At 39.2% G+C, this 11,593-nt stretch overlaps 1 pseudogene; it reads right to left on the bottom strand.

The window, feature by feature from the left end:
• Window positions 1-2,359: 2,359 nt before the first annotated feature.
• LOC144253762 (bcl-2-like protein 13 pseudogene) lies at window positions 2,360-2,992 on the bottom strand (annotated as a pseudogene).
• Window positions 2,993-11,593: the final 8,601 nt, after the last annotated feature.

The following is an 11,593-nucleotide window of genomic DNA, read 5'->3' as shown; positions in this document are numbered from 1 at the left end:
CAGCAATGGAAAGGCACTAAGCAATTCAATGAGACCCTGTATATAAATAAAATACAAAATAGGATTGGGGATGTGGGTCAGTGGTTGAGTGCCCGAGTTCAATCCCCATACCCCCACCCCAAAAGAGTAATTTGTTACATTGACTAAGATAAATCTAAGATGACTTCCTCTCAGCATGTGTGCTCTGCAGAGTGACACCTATGGCCCTCAGGCATGAGAGGACACCGTTGCACCCCTCCTCAAGGAACAGAAACAGCCTGAAAATGGTGCTGATTCTCAACTGGCACCAACTGCTTTGGGTCCTTTTGGCACTTGGGTTGTGAAGGCTTCATGTAAAGAAGCCTCCATTCTTGACCTCTGAAGGCCAAACTAGAATCTCAACAGCATCCTCAGTCTCAAAAGTCAAACTTTCTTTTCCAATTTTTTATTTCAATGATATTTAGAATTAAGTGATTCAATGATAATGTACTTAATAGGAGATATGACTCAATTGGTTCTGTAAACCCAAGAGTGATGATCCTCACCACATGGCAAGAGACCCACAGTGGAGCTGGATAACCAATGCTAAGATTGAGGTCAGATATTGGAAAAAATGTACCAAACTAGGGGAATACAGTGAGCTTCTGTTATCAGAGGTGCTGCTGGCCAGGTCACCATAGGGAAGCAGGGTGATACTAACCAAATAGCCATCCTCCAGTAGCCAGTTACCTGCATTGCACTTGCAGTTTAGAGGACCTGAGGTCTGTGATGTTATCTTCTGGGTATTTTTTTTCCCAAAGTGTGGGAGACCAACCTTATACGTGACTGAGTCATACTCCTCGGCTAGGGGCTGAGGCGCTCAGTCACAGAAATGTGGTTGGTGTCTCGTGCATGGGTGTGTCTTGCTACAGCCCCATGGGTGAAGCTATGCTCACCTGTTCCTTTGTAATATAACCCCTGCCCTGTTTAGGATAGAATCTTCCTTGGAAGCGCCTTGTGTGTGGCCCCTTCTCTTACTGTGCCCTTAGGTGTGGCCTACCCAGGTGTCAGTCAACCTGCTGACAGTGGACATAATGAAGATACTCAGCCCCCTGAAACCTGACCCCTTGCCTCATTTGAATAGCTTCCCTCAATAAAAGGGGTCAGCACATGCTCTCGTTCTCTCTCTTTCTGAGGACCCTTAAGGTCAGAGGAGTCGTCACAGTGACCCCAAAGAAAAAGGCATTTGTGTCTCTTGTGTGGTTATTTCGTGCAGCACAGTTAGCCCAGTTTAACTGGAGTGACCCCTGTGCCTTTTAGTCATGAGAACAGAAACCCGGCACCAAAGATTCCTAAATGTAGCATCTCTGCAAGAAGGAACTAAGGAAGGTTCAGGGTCTTGTCAGAGGTGGTGACAGGGGAGAGATATAGTTCAGTTGGTAGAGTGCTTGCCTAGCATGCCCAAGGCTGTGGGTTGAATCCCCAATACCCCCCCCCCCAAAAAAAAAACAATGGCAGGGGCACCAGGTGAGCCCTTCCTCTGGTATTGGGTTTAAATGGGGTATGGGAGAAGAAGAAGCAGTGTGGTACTTTCATACCTGAGAAGTGGTGGGACAAGGGGAGAACACCTTCACATTACAGCATGGGGTTGGGTGGTAAAAGGCCAAGAAGGAGCAGCTCTGAAACACAGTGTGCTCATTAAGAAAGAGGAAACTCCAAGGAGGTGAATGCTGACAAGCCCACAGCTGCGGAGCTCACAGCTAAACCCTCTGCACTGGAAATTTCTACCCCCGAGTTTTCTAAATGAATCCTCTTCCTCTAAAGCCATAGCCCTCAAAGGAAGCTGATTTTACCTACAATGGACATTTGGCAATGTTAGAGACACTCTGGGTGTCCTCACCAGGAATCAGGTGCTCCTAGCATCTGGTGGGTGGGGGTTGGGGTGTTGCTGACCATCCTACCATGCACAGAACTACAACAAGGAATTCTCAAAATGTCCATAGCACCAAGGCAGAGAAACCCTGTTCTATAGGGAATATTTTACTCATTAAGAGTCTGAATCTAGCATGAGCCTAGGTCCTTGGAATTGACAACCAGACCAAGATGAATGCCCTCTATGTCCAGCCCTAATATGTGGATCCCACTGCTGCCCTGTTAAGTGGACACCCCCAATCCTCCCAGGGGGTTCCACAAATGCCCCACTGGTAGCTTCCAGTTCAAATTCCAGCAAGGACAGCTCAACCTTAGACCCTCTTCTTTCTCTCCTGAAGCAGCAGCTAGTACTTTTTCAAAGCCATAAGACTCCAATTGCCACTGCCTGGATGTCCACAGCAGTGCCCCTTCAAACAGCTGCATAGACTTGCCCTCAGATGACAGCCAGCCATTGGAGGAGGACTCCTTGCTAAGACTGCCTCCTCACAGAGATCTCCTTGTCACTTGGCAGGGCAGAGGGCACCCCCTCCTCTGCTTCAGTAGGTTCCATGGCTGCTGCTTTCACCTCTTCTTCATCAAGTTCCACAAACAACAATGGTGCAGGGCAGGCTTTCTCAGCTTGCAATCATTTCTGTGTCATGTTCCCTCATCTCCAGCTAAAAAGTGGCAGTGGTGTGTGGAAACAGGGAGCAGGGGCTCTGGGGAATGCCTCTTGCAGCTCCCTGGCTGGCAAGGCAGCCCTGGCAGCCTCCCCAGTGCCCTCAGGTATCTCTTTTTCTTTCTATGCACAATGTCAAGAGTTGTTCTCTCTCCTCTCTCAAGCTCATTGCTCTCTAAACTTTTGACTTCTTCAGCATCCATTGCGATCTGCTGCCAGGACTCAGGCTCTAGGGACACTGGTAGGCTCTCTGTGTGCCAACTCTGGCTAGCTGACAGCAAGACAGGTGAGCTCTCTGACTGCCAAGTTGTCACAGTTGGAGACTTTTGGGGGACTGACCTGTCCAGAATTATCACTGGGCAGGATATAAATATCATTGCGGTCTTCTGCAATGACTTCAGGGTATTCCTCCTCATCAGGCTTACAACTAAAGACATTGCCATAGAAAAGGAGGAGAAAATCCAATACAAAGAATGGTCAATATTGTAAAAATAGATGTCAGGTTGGAAAAAAAATTATCTTCTGAAGTTCCAGGAATAAATATATTGTTTTTATCTTCAAAGTTTATGGATTGAATGCATTCATTTGTAGGCCATTGTAGAGGAATCGTTTTTTCATTCCTCTGACTGGTTTCCTCAAAGCTAACATATAAAAACTTAGTTTTTATTCGGGGTAATGCATATATATGCAATGCAATAATTAATGCAAACCAGGGAAGAAACAATGGTATTAAAAAGGAAATATATCAGTAAGTAGATTATGAAAATAGTGCTATAGCATCTGGGCCAGTTAAATGGGAAAATTAATTCTTTTGTTGGAGGTGAGGGAATGCAGGGATGACAGCTTCACAGAGGAGCCAGCACTTATCCTGAACTCTGAAGCAAGGGAAGGTTTTGACAGTGAAGACCCAGCTAAAGACACAATACCAGCAAAAGCACAAAGCTGTGAAAAATGGGGAAGAGCAAGCAGAGCCCCAGTTTAATCAGTGCACAATTTACAGGAAGAATAGAAAACTCAGTTGGGAGAGGTCCACAGGGGAACCTGAATGACAGGGAAATAAGAAACAGGAACTTTAATCAATATTAATGATTAGTCACTGATCTTTTTCAGATACAATAGTAGAATCAACATTTAAAAATTACTCTTAGAAAATCAGGGTATAGCTCAGTAGTACAGTACTTGCCTAAGCATGTGCAAGGTCCTGGGTCCCATCCCTAGCACACAAATACAAAAATAAACAAAAATATTTGAAACTCAAAAAACTTGTATTCATCTTTATCTAGACACAGAGACATGTACCCATAGTCCCAGCACTCAGCAGGCTGAGGCAGGAGGATCACTTGAACCTACAGGTTGAGGACCAGCTTTGGCAACATAGTGAGACCCTGTATCAATAAATTAACTAGTTAATTAAAAAAAATAAAATTTAAAATTGTGTAAATATTGTAAGAACAAAAATAGGGAGAACAAAAAAAGTAAAACTAATTTGAAACAATCACCCCTCATTTTTTTTTTTTTCAGTTCTAGGTATGGAATAAAAAGATGCCGTCTCAGCTACATTCTTATAGGATTTCACCTCTTTCAAACTCTCATTGCATTTTCATCAGTGTAATTACCAATTTTACATCATTTCTTTTTTACCCCATACCTAACCAATTTTTAGCTATCATCTATTCCATCTTCCCCTCCCTTTATTTAATCATTCAGTACTACATGTATATTAACATACTTATTCCTAAATGGATCTTAGTTAAATCTAAACATATCTCTTCTCTCAATGTTTTCTGATATTACTCTATTGTAAGTAATTACTTTCTTTCATCAGAACTAATGCAAAGAGTCTTGAGCACCTGTGAACCAAGGTGGGGATGAACGGTACAATTCACCAGTCAGCTACATACAATTTCTTTTAGTCCTGAAGTAGTTGCTTCTTATTCCCAGAACTATGTGACTGAGATGCTAGTAATCAAATAATCTCTTCCCTCAGTGTTTAAAATTGTCTTTAAGTCCTAGTGAGAGAAAAACAGAGTACCCTTGGTATTTATGGAAGGCTCCCTGGAAGAATATTCTTTATTCAAGAATGGATCTTCAGGGGTTGGGGTTTGTGGCTCAGTGGTAGAGTACTTGCCTAGCATGTGCAAGGCCCTAGGTTCAATCCTCAGCACCACATAAAAATAAATAAATAAAGGTATTGTGTTGTCCAACTACAACTACAAAATTTTAAAAAATATTTAAAAAAATAATGGATCTTCAGGAAAAAGTAAGAACTAACAGATTCAGAGAGAGCTGCTCTAGTTAGCAGGAAAACCATCAATAAAAAACAAGATGCTGGCATAAATAGAGTATGCAGGCTTCTGGATCTTTAGTATCCCAAAGCTTAAAATAGGGAAGGAAGAAAGAGCTGGAGAAGAAGTAGGAAAAGTGAAGTTTGATGCTGATGCATGGAAAAATCAAATGTCATTGTCTACCTAGATAGACAACATAGACTCATATCATAAAATATGCTTTACCTCACTTTTTCTGAGTCTCACAAAGATCTGAGTTCTATTGAAAAATGAACTCAACTCCCTGGCCACAGTAAGTCCCTTTTATACACTATCAATATCTCAGAACAGAAAAGACAACTCTGAGATACCATCTGGCCACTAGGAAAAGGCTCAGTTGAATTTTATAAAATAGTGTAACCCTACATTTAAAATCAATTTCTAATTCTCTTACTACTCTAGTTAAAAAGCAAGAGGGCAAAATTATACAATATTTAGAATACATTATCCCTCCTGGAACACGTTAATATTTTTCCCAGGAAAGCAAATATTAAAGTTTAAAAGCCATAGCATAGTAGTTTTAGAGGAGCATGAGTAGGGATAAGGCCAATCTTTCCTCTCTATTCTTACCACAAAATTGTCTTCATCATATTCTAGGCTCCACATAAGAAGGAAGCCTTATCTTGGTGAGTGTATTCATTGTCCCATACAAGTGCTATACTAAATTCCTAAGCCCTGTCACTTTATTTTTGTAGACAATGAGGTTTTTACCATACAGAAAATGTTTTACAAATATAAAAAAGGTAAAAGATCTCTCTCTTAAATCTTCATTCATACAAAGCAGAATAGTATTTTAGGAGAAATTTCAGGCTCCCTGAAGCCTATCAAGGAGCTCTAGTTTAAGGTTCATGATCTGGCTAGACCCAACAGGATCTAGCTTAAATGCCATCACCTCTGGACCACGGTAGCTCCCTCTTTTATTTATCCTCCACTCCTAGATAGCTGAGTCTGGGCCACACAGAGTATCAGAATGATATATTTTGTACATACTATATTATTAGATCTCCCCAATTATGTTGCTCCTCAACCTACTACAGAGTTATCCTGATAAGCCCCATAATCTGAAAATATCTTAAGCTGAAATGCATTTAGCACTTCTAACTTACTGAACAACTTAGCTTAGTCTTATCTACCTTAAACATGCTCAGAACACATGCATTAGCATACAACTGGGCAAAACTAATACAAAGCCTATTTTATAATATAATGTTAAATATCTCACAACTAATTTATTGAACACTGGTCTGAAAGTATAGTTACACTTTTGCATCTATACACACATCATAAAGTCAAAGAATCACAAGTCAAACATCATAATGATATAGGATAGATGAGGCTGGACACCCAAGGAATTTTTAGGAAGCAGGTTTTTTTATGCTGCAGCAGTCCAGAGGGTGTAATCCCTTAAAATCTCTGACTCTGGCTATGGAAATTCTTTGAGATTTATACCCAGTGGGAGGGAAGGGAGATGTGGGGAGCTTATGTAACAGTAGGTGGTTACATGGCAGGTACTGTTTGTCCCAAATTCTTAGGTCAGACAGAGGTTTTACAAGTTTTATATGCAAACTTGGCATTTATAAGAAAGAGGAAACTTCAAACCACATTGAGTTCTTTGTAGAACTCCTGTTGACACTCTTTATAAAATCTTGCTGACAAGAAGCTTAATTATGGTAAGGATTTTGGGGGGGGGCTACTTCAATAATTCAGGTGCCAACTATAGATCATAAATGCTTAAAGGGGGATCCACAATGGCGGGCCAGAGGGAGGCAGCATTCTATGTCACTCTGTGACCCAGGTCTCAACTTGTGGGAATACTGTTTCTCTGAAAGTGATAGAAGACCCCTACAAAGCTGCTCTCATGCAGAAATCACCAGCCCTGTGCCCATGCACAGGGCTCTGGGCCTCAGCATTAGAGCAGGACTCCCGATTCCTGACACCTAACTCCCAAATACTAACTCATGCAGGGCTCACGAGTGCCTTAGCAGGATCACCGCATCAGCACTGGTGCAGAACTCCCAGATGCCGCTCCAATCCCACACAGGACACTCAGTTGCTACCATAGGAACTCTGGCCACCAATCCCCTGTTGACCCCCATCTACCAACATGGGACTCCTCTGGTCACCTCAGTCTTGCAACTCAGCAGCTATTGCCATAGTCCCCTACACCAATAGTCTGCCTTCACCTGGGGACATCCCAGAAGCTCTGAAGACAGTCAAAAGTGGCAACATTGCACGCAACAGAGCTCCTCTCTGAATATATTGCACAATGCCATTGCCTGGCTCCCCCCACTCATCCTGATACCCCAGTGCTGGAAGTGGCCCTTCTCCATCTTACGTCACCTTCCTCACCATCTTTGGTGGGGGGCAGCTCCCAGATTGGAACTCCAGCTGGCCAGGAGAGGTATTGTATCCCTACAGGACCACTATAAGCCTATAGGATAAAAACAATAACATCGGACCCACAGTGCTAGAAGGAAAGACACACAAGCAACATGAAAATACAAGGGAAAAAAGTCCCCCAAAACAATCAAGATACCACATTATTAGAATCCATGGCAAGTACAGCAGAAGAAATGACAGAGAAGGAGTTTAGGATGTATATGATAAAAATTTTCTGTAAATTAAATGATAATATAAGAAAGCAAATTCAGGCAGCAAAAGATCATTTTGACAAAGAGCTACATAAGCAAATACAGGAAGCAAAAGATTATTTCCATAGGGAGATAGAGGTTCTAAAAAAACCATAAATCCTTGAAATGAAAGAAACAATAAACCCAATTAAAAGTTTAATTGAAAACATCACCAACAGAGTAGACCACTTGGAAGACAGGGCCTCAGACAATAAAGAACAAAATATATAATCTTGAAAAGAATGTAGACCACACAATGAAAATGGTAAGAAGCCATGTGCAGAACATTCAAGAAATATGGGATAGCATAAAAAGACCAAATTTAAGAGTTATTGGGATAGAGGAAGGCATAGAGTACCAAACCAAAGGAATTACTAATCTATTCAATGAAATAATATCAGAAAGTTTTCCAAACATGAAGAATAAATTGGAAAACAAAATTCAAGAAGCTTAAAGAACACCAAATGTACAAAATCACAGCAGATCCACACCAAGGCACATTATAATGAAAATGCCCAACATACAGAGTAAAGAGAATATTAATAGCCAAGAGAGAAAGGAATCAGATTATATATAGGGGGAAACCAATTAGGATAACTGTAGATTTTTCAACCCAGACCCTGAAAGCTAGAAGATCCTGGAACAGCATATATTAAGCTCTGAAAGAAAATGGGTGCCAACCAAGAATTTTGTATCCAGCAAAATTAAGCTTTAGATTTGAAGATGAAATAAAAACCTTCCACGATAAACAAAAGTTAAAAGAATTTATAGCTACAAAACCAGCACTACAAAACATCCTTGGAAAAATATTCCATAAAGAGGAAATGAAAAACAACAATGAAAATCATCAGAGGGGGATATTACACTAAAGAAAAAACTAATCAAAAGGGAAACCAAGTCAAGTTAAATAACAAAAATGGCTGGGAATACAAATCATGTCTCAATAGTAACCCTGAATGTTAATGGCCTAAACTCACCAATCAAAAGACAGGCTATCAGATTGGATTAAAAAAAAGACCCAACAATATGCTGCCTCCAGGAGACTCATCCAATAGGAAAAGACATACACTGGGAAAAAAATCATATCATTCACATGGACTGCAGAAGCAAGCAGGAGTTTCTATCCTTATATCAAATAAAGTAGACTTCACACTAAAGTTAATCAAAAGGGATAAAGAAGGACATTTCATACTGCTCAAGGGAACCATCTACCAACAAGACAAAACAATTATATGTGTCCCAAACAATAGAGTATCTGTGGTAATCAAACAAATTATTCTCAAGTTCAAGAATCAAAGTGACCACAACACAATAATCTTGGGTGACTTTAACACACCCCTCTCACCACTGGATAGGTCTTCCAAACAAAAGCTGAACAAAGAAACTACAGAACTAAATAATACAATTAATAACTTAGACTTAACTGACATATTTCATCCTTCAACAAGTGAATACACTTTCTTCTCAGTAGCACATGGATCCTTCTCTAAAATAGGCCAAATAATATGCCACAAAGCAACGCTTAGCAAATACAAAAAAGTAGAGATACTACCCTGCATTTTATCAGATCATAATGGAATGAACTTAAAAATCAATGACAAAAATAAATAGTAAAAATTACTCCGACACCTGGAGACTAAATAATATGCTACTGAATGAACAATGGGTTGCAAAAGACATCAAGGAGGAGATTAAAAAATTCTTAGAGGTAAATGAGAACACTGACACAACATATTGAAATCTCTGGGACACTATGAAGGCAATACTAAGAGGAAAGTTCATTGCATGAAGTTCATTCCTTAAAAGAAGAAAAAGTCAACAAATAAATGGCCCAACATTATATCTGAAAGCCCTAGAAAAAGAAGAACAAATCAACACCAAAAGCAGTAGAAGATAAGAAATAATTAAAATTAAAGCTGAAATCAATGAAATTGAAACGAAACAAATAATTGAAAAAATTGACAAAACAAAAAGTTGGTTCTTTGAAAAAATAGTTAAAATCAACAGACCCTTAGAGAGAAAACTCAAATTACTAACATATGTGATGAAAAAGGCAATATCACAACAGACACCACAGAAATACAGAAGATAATTAGAAATCATTTTGAAAACTTGTACTCCAATAAAATAGAAGATATTGAAGGCATAAAAAAATTTCTTAAGACATATTATTTGTCCAAATTGAATCAGGATGATATACACAATTTAAACAGACCAATATCAAGCGATGAAATAGTAGATGCCATCAGAAGCCTACCAAGAAAAGCCCAGGACTGGATGGATGCACAGTCAAGTTCTACAAGACCTTTGAAGAAGAACTAATACCAATACTCTTCAATTTATTTCAGGAAATAGAAAAAGAGGGAGCACTTCCAAACTCATTCTATGAGGCCAATGTCACCCTGATTCCAAAACTAGGCAAAGACACATCAAAGAAAGAAAACTTTAGACCAATATCTCTAATAAACATCGATGCAAAAATTCTCAATAAAATTCTGGCAAATCGAATACAATAACATCAAAAAGATCGTGCACTACAATCAAGTGGGATTGATCTCAGGGATGCAAGGTTGGTTCAACATACAGAAATCAATAAATGTAATTCATCACAGCAATACAGACTTAAAGATAAGAATCATATGATCATCTCAATAGATGTACAAAAAACATTCAACAAAATACAGCACCCCTTCATGTTCAAAACACTAGAAAAATTAGGGATAACAGGAACATATCTCAACATCATAAATGCTATCTATGCTAAGCCCTAGGCCAACATCATTCTAAATGGAAAAACATTGAAGGCCTTCCCTCTGAAAACTAAAAGAAGACAGGGATGCCCTCTTTCACCACTTCTATTTAACATTAGTTCTTGAAACACTGGCCAGAGCAATTAGACAGATGAAAGAAATTAAAGGGATACAGATAAGAAAAGAAAAACTCAAATTAGCACTATTTGTTGACCATATGATTCTATACCTAGAAGACCCAAAAAGTTCTACCAGAAAACTTTTAGAACTATAAAATGAATTCAGTGAAGTATCAGGATATAAAAATTAACACCCATAAATCAAAGGCATTTCTGTATATCAGTGACAAATTCTCTGAAAGGGAAATGAGGAAAACTACTCCATTTGCAATAGCTTCAAAAAATACCCCAAAATACTTGGGAATCAACTTAACAAAAGAGGTGAAGACTGATACAATGAAAACCACAGAATCCTAAAGAGAGAAATCAAAGAAGACCTTAAAAGACAAAAAGATCTACCTTGCTCTTGGATAGGCAGAATTAATATTATCAAAATGACCATACTACCAAAAGCACTATACAGATTTAATGCAATTCCGATCAAAATCCCAATGACATTTCTCATAGAAATAGAAAAAGCAATCATGAAATTCATCTGGAAAAATAAGAGACCAGAGTAGCTAAAGCAATCCTTAGCAGAAAGGGTAAAGCAGGTGGCATCACTATAACAGACTTTAAACTATACTAAAGGGCAACAGTAACAAAAACGGTATGGTATTGGCACCAAAATAGACTGGTAGACCAATGGTACAGAAGAGAGGACACAGAGACTAACCCACAAAATTATAATTATCTTATATTAGACAAAGGCACCAAAAACATACATTGGAGAAAAGATAGCCTCTTCAACAAATGGTGCTGGGAAAACTGGAAATCCATATGCAACAAAATGAAATTAATCCTCTCTCTCACCATGCACAAAACTCAACTCAACATAGATCAAGGATCTAGGAATTAAACCAGAGATCCTGCGCCTAATAGAAGAAAAAGTAGGCCCTAATCTTCATCATGTGGAGTTAGGCCCCAACTTTCTTAACAAGACTCCTATAGTGCAAGAATTAAAACCAAGAATCAATGAATGGGATGGATTCAACTACAAAATTTCTTCTTAGCAAAAGAAACAATCTGTGAGGTGAATAGAGAGCCTATATCTTGGGAGAAAGTTTTTACCCCTGACACATCAGATAGAGCACTAATCTCTAGGGTATACAAAGAACTCAAAAAGCTAAACACCAACAAAACACAAATAACCCAATCAATAAATGGGCCAAGGAACTGAACA

Source organism: Urocitellus parryii, chromosome 3 (genome assembly GCF_045843805.1).
Source record: "Urocitellus parryii isolate mUroPar1 chromosome 3, mUroPar1.hap1, whole genome shotgun sequence".
NCBI classification, from domain to species: Eukaryota; Metazoa; Chordata; class Mammalia; order Rodentia; family Sciuridae; genus Urocitellus; species Urocitellus parryii.
Note: the sequence above shows the minus strand (reverse complement) of the source record. Positions and strands in the feature narration are given on the sequence as shown.